This window comes from Rhea americana, unplaced genomic scaffold (assembly GCF_003343005.1).
Source record: "Rhea americana isolate MKP2758 unplaced genomic scaffold, rheAme1 scaffold_498, whole genome shotgun sequence".
Lineage (NCBI taxonomy): Eukaryota > Metazoa > Chordata > Aves > Rheiformes > Rheidae > Rhea > Rhea americana.
In genome coordinates, this window is record NW_028186643.1 from 125,118 (window position 1) to 130,746 (window position 5,629).

The window sequence follows — 5,629 nt, forward strand, 5'->3', positions numbered from 1 at the left end:
CTAAGAGTGTCTTTTTAAGGAATACAATCAAAAATAGTAACTCAGAAAATACTACTTTTCCTCTTGGGCCTCAAGTAGTTACTTTATTATTCAAAGTTTACACCTCTCCAGTGAACTACTGAGCTATACAGTAAACATGAGGAAATTAAAATCACGGAACTTCTGCTTATGCAATCCACTGTCATAAAAGAAAACCACACATTTTAATCCCACTTCTGGAAATAGCATGCAATGAGTTCTAAAAGAAGCTACTACACTGCAAGAGGAAATCAACAGATCCATGAATTCACGCAGAACAAACATCCTATCCAACAATCAAAATCTAATGTCATAGAATCAAACTGAGCCATTACCAAAAATATTTAGCAAGGGCTTAGAAGAAGCTGTAACAGCAGAACCAGAACCATCATGTCCTCAAACCTTAAATTTGTTAGAAAAAGTCAAAGTTCTGACATGCATTTTTCTAAAAGAAATCACCAATAAGTGTAGATAAAAATCACTAGCAGAGTTTGAGTGGCTAAGCCAAAGCAGCATGCATTCTAAGAAAGCCTCCGTAAAAGCTGATTTTGTTGTTATTGCTGGTTGTTTTTTCTGTAGTAGCAAGTGATACACTAAATAGCCTAAATGAACTATAGGCTAAATCTTACTGACTAGACAGCTGAGTGAAGTCTACACTTTTCTGCTAGCAATCTTAACACAGCTTAAAGTCATAAATACTTGACTAAGCGCAACACAGTGAAAAGTAGAGTATATTAATCAGGACATAGTTTGAACAAAGTCTCYGACCCAAGCTTTAAAATATATTTAAATTTAGAAAGTGGAATTGACATGGAGGTTTTGCCATTTTATTCAATAAAACGTTACCTTCAAGACTATCCAATTTGAAAAAAAAAAACAAAAAACACACCCTTTGATTTTGCTATTTACACATGAAGACATGTTCAGCTTCAAGCAGCTGCATGGCCCCCATAGGAACTAAAGGCATTGATCACATAAGCCTCACACTGCACTACAGGTAGTCAGAAAATCCATACGCACTAGACAAACCACATTATTTTCTGTAACATCACACATGCAAACASGTATTTCACACCTTATCAGAAATACCAGACTAAAGAACAAACCTTAATGAAACAAGAAGAGTAAAAGCAATCACGGCCAAACGCTAGAATAAAGACTTCCAAGATTCAGTTCACTGAGCAGGAAAGCTCTAACTCCTGCAGATTATTCATAAAACTGCACTCACTGAAAAGCAAACTGTTCCTGACATCTACAATACACAGTCCTACCACAGCAGGATCTTTAACAGCCATCTACTCACATCACCATTAACAGGTAAGGCAGTGCTATCGTTTACCTCATAAAAGCACTGAAGCCACCAAAGACTTCTGAAATTTATGGTCAAACAGCAACAGAACCAAGGACAGTGCTCCAAAATATGCTCCTTCTGGTCGCCCACCATGTCTGAAGTCTTTTGCATGCAAGTTGATCTGCTCAGAACAGGAATGCACTTTTATATGGCAGAACTAGTCACTTCAGACACAGGAGACCCAGTGGATGTCAACTGATTTTGCAGCCAGACTGAGATCCAGCTTCACGCTCCTTTCTGAAAAGGATTAAGGTCTTCCAAAGGGGATAAATATCAGTAGTAAAAAAGGTTCTGTGAAAGACCAGAAGCACAAGGACAGCAGTATCCTGAGAGCCTCTGCTCTATTAGGTGTACATACATCGAGCATATGCCTGCATGAAGTACAGACAGCCAAACTGAATTCCATTTCCCCACTGGGAAGGAGATGTCAACTGACCAAGGAAATTTATGTTCCCTGCTCAAACTACTGCCATGCCTATTATATCTCAGGAATATGACATTACCAGTAATTATTCCTATGGTAAAGCAACACTCAGTCTTAAACATTGTAGCAGAAGATCCTTTCAGAAACYTTTACAGGACTACCTAGTATCAAAAGGCATTAGTTCCCATATTTTATTTTTAGTAAAGAGAGAAATGACACAAGACAAACCAGCCAATATATGATGAACCACCAAAACTCCTGTATACAGGCAGCCTAATGCTTTCTTTATTATAAAAGTCATTTCCCACATCTGCAAGGTGCAACAGAACTCTGAATTTTATCACAGATTGACTCTAGGCTTAAAGAGGTGATTTTTACTAGGTTTTAGTACTTAAACGTGCTCTGTGTGTTGAACACAACAATGTTGGTAAAACAAAAACCTAAAAGCTCTGCACATGCACCCTACTCATTTCATACATCCAACCACTGGAAGCAGTCACCTTCAGTTACAACAAAAAGGGAAAAACACAACTTTGGATTTCCCTGTATCTTGTTTCCTCACTTCCACRTCAAGAACATCACAATCCTATAGAGTGGAGTTGGGCAACAAAGAAACAGTATAAGAATGAAAAGCAACATTGAGTCAGTATCTTGCTCTGAGCTCTGCACATCCTGCAACCTGAAGTCATCCAGATGCTGTGGAAAAAACAGCTTGTGAACACATAACCCAAGACTGTACACTGCATAAGGTACATGCACTTAGTGGCACAGACCTCCTTAAACCCAAGACCTCTTCGCATTCAAGTGCTCAGTGCAGCAAACTCAATAATCCTAAGGTATTTTGCGTACAGCAATTATAATCAACAAACTGGCAAAGTGAAAGCAAAGTAAAATGACACCAAAAATTACACAGAAAAGCAAAACTTAAACATGATAATTCTGTCAGAAACAAATTCACCTGTTTCAGTRCTTCAGCAATTGAGTTCAAGCAACTTCTTCTCTAATCACAAGTTACGCGGCTACACCTTCACCAGCACTGCAGAACCTGGGCCTAATTCTCCACAAAACTCTCCAAAATGCTGTCAAAGGATCTTTACAATTTACAAAGGCTAGAAGCGTGCTAAGAGAAGCTCACACCAAGATAATATGCAATAAACAGAAAACTCCAGAAACAACCAGCCATTTCTTTTTAAATCTGCTATAATCCAACATCAACCACATGTTCAGAATGAAGTAACACCTCAGATGCCAGCAGTCACTGCATGGTCACTTCTGGGGCAGTAACAGTAGTCCCAAGAACTGCTGTTATAATTTGTTTCTCTCCAACACAAAATCTGGCAGCAGCTGCTGTAAGAAGAGTTTCAGTCAATCCTGAACTAACATAAATTCAATATTTGAAAAAAAAAGAAAAAARAAAAAAAAAAGGTTCAGAACATGCACATCCCTGTTTACACCTGAATACTAACTGAGCAACCCCTCCCCAGTTTGGTGCAACCGGGAGTGCTAACAGATGCCAGAGCTATTAACAAATCACCATACAAAACAATACCTGCCTGCTACCTCAGCTCACCCAAGGCATCACTTAAATGCTGGACTTTGCATCCCAATAAAGGCTCTAAATCAAACCTTGTTCATTCTGCTGCAGGCACCCTTGACATTTTGGAAAGCAGTCTTTTCAAAGCAAGTTCTCAATGATCCAGTGAAAAACCTAAAATTTGCAAGGGTTAGAGGGGCAGCTGAACCAGGCATAAAGATGAGGTCTGAGATACATGCATGCTTTTCTCTTGGTAAAACAGGAAGTTTAAGAAGCAGTGGGCATACTCAAAGCTGTGAATAAAGCCTCATGAATAAAAGCTTAGAGAAAGGCCTTCTGTGAGGTGCAGCTCCATCCTCGGGCGGGGGTAAAGGCAATTATCTGAAGGAATGGCCCAACTATGACAAGCCACCTTAAAAACAGCAATGCAGAGTTCCTGGGGGGGKTGTTTGTTTGTTAATTTTAGCAGGCTCTCCAGTAAAGTTGATTGCTTACTCAAATATAAAATGGGACAAGAATTAAATGCCTGCACAAATACGGGATCTGAAGAGCAAGTCTGGTTATTTCTAGTTACTATGTCATGTTTAGCAATTAACAGATCCTATGTATTCCGTTGTTGTCTGGCACAGAGTAAAATCTCTCCCTATCCCACAAGCAGCAGGGTTATAATGAAGCAACAGCCAACCTTTTCCAATTCTGCAAACAGACTCCAAACAGAAAAAAAWTTCTTACTTACTAAAGGAAAAATGCAAGACTCAAGGAGAGAAGGATGCTAGGCTGTCCAAAAACATACTTTTCTTAATTATTTTTTCCTAAACAGAGCTATATTTTTAAATCACCAGAACAATGTAATTAGATTAATTTCATACTATAGTAAGCAGAATTGCTTTTTTTAAAAAACTGAAAAGTCAACCCTTTGTTGCATATTCAAACAATAGGCTCAATAACTACAAAAAGTTTTCCTGCTGTACAAGTTGTGTTCTGCAGTGCATGTAAAACCACTGATAGTAGAGGCAAGAGTTGTGAAAGTACCTCTGCTAGCTTCTGTTTACAAAGTGAGACCCTCCCACAACCGCATCACTGAGCACATGTCTGCTGAGAGGTCCCTGCTTTACTCTGCAAAACAAACCTAAGTATACACAAACCTCAGAGCAACGCAACCTCTCCCAYCACCCCAAAAAAGGATAAAAGGAGAGGTCTCCGCAGGGACACGGACTCTTCCTATGGAACACTCAAAAGCAGCCATGACCAAGACCAAGAGCAGAGCCTGACACAGCGTCACAAACAAATTAAGCTGCCTGGAACATCCTTCTGAAATCACCCTTCCTGCGAGCATTTGTGACAACTGCTGCCCCATCTCTCAGGGCATGCAGCAGAAACCTTACCAGTTCCCACAAAGGTTGATTTATTCTGCCCAAAGAACACAGATGAAAACAAGTAATTTCTCCTCAAATACTATGTGCACAAGTAGCATCTGTCTGGCTTCAATACCTATGCTGAAATTAAAAAGAGTAAGAAGCTTTCAGAGGTCAGTGTCAACACCTTGGTCAGTTTTCACACCCCACATCAAGTATTACTGAAAACCTAGGCACAAAGCATCATTGATCAAGCAACTTTAAGTTTACAAAAACACATTAAAAGTACTCAAAGAAAATATTTAAGGACTGCATCAACTTTCATCTACATAAAACACAGATAAAATCTCCACTAAGGAAAGCTGAAGCCAATCCAAGTACTAYGTTCACGTTCAGAACACATAACTAAACCAGAAACGTTAAACACATTTAAGTACGTTCAGAACTTTTTAAAAGTTTAATCAGCTTTTTTTGTTAAAAAGCGTATGAGAAAATCCACTCCCAGAATGTATTTGCGAGTGTGGAGTGAAATCAAAAAGGAAAAATTCAGTCTGGGTAATGGTCAAGATTTCCTAATAGTGAGACCTATTAGGCCACGACACAGTCCCTCCCTGGCCATCAGAAAGTCTGATGCCTTGGGTAACTTACAGCTCGACCAAACAAAGAGAGCAGACTGATACAGCCTTAAAACAGGGCATGCTAAAAGACAAGAAGGCTCTGCTTCCGCCCTTGTTGTTAAAAATCAGGCATAAAAAATTTTTTTTWAAATCTCGTAATGGGAAGAAACTCCACCAGAACTTTGCAGCCATCCTGCTTCTGTGATGGAGTAGCTGGATGTCTCTTCCCTTAAAGAAGGGGGAGAAAAAGAGAGTGGGAGGGGGAATTAAAGCGCTGTAACAAACCTACAGGTCTCATCCGCTAATGACAGTTCGCGGTCCAGGTCTAAC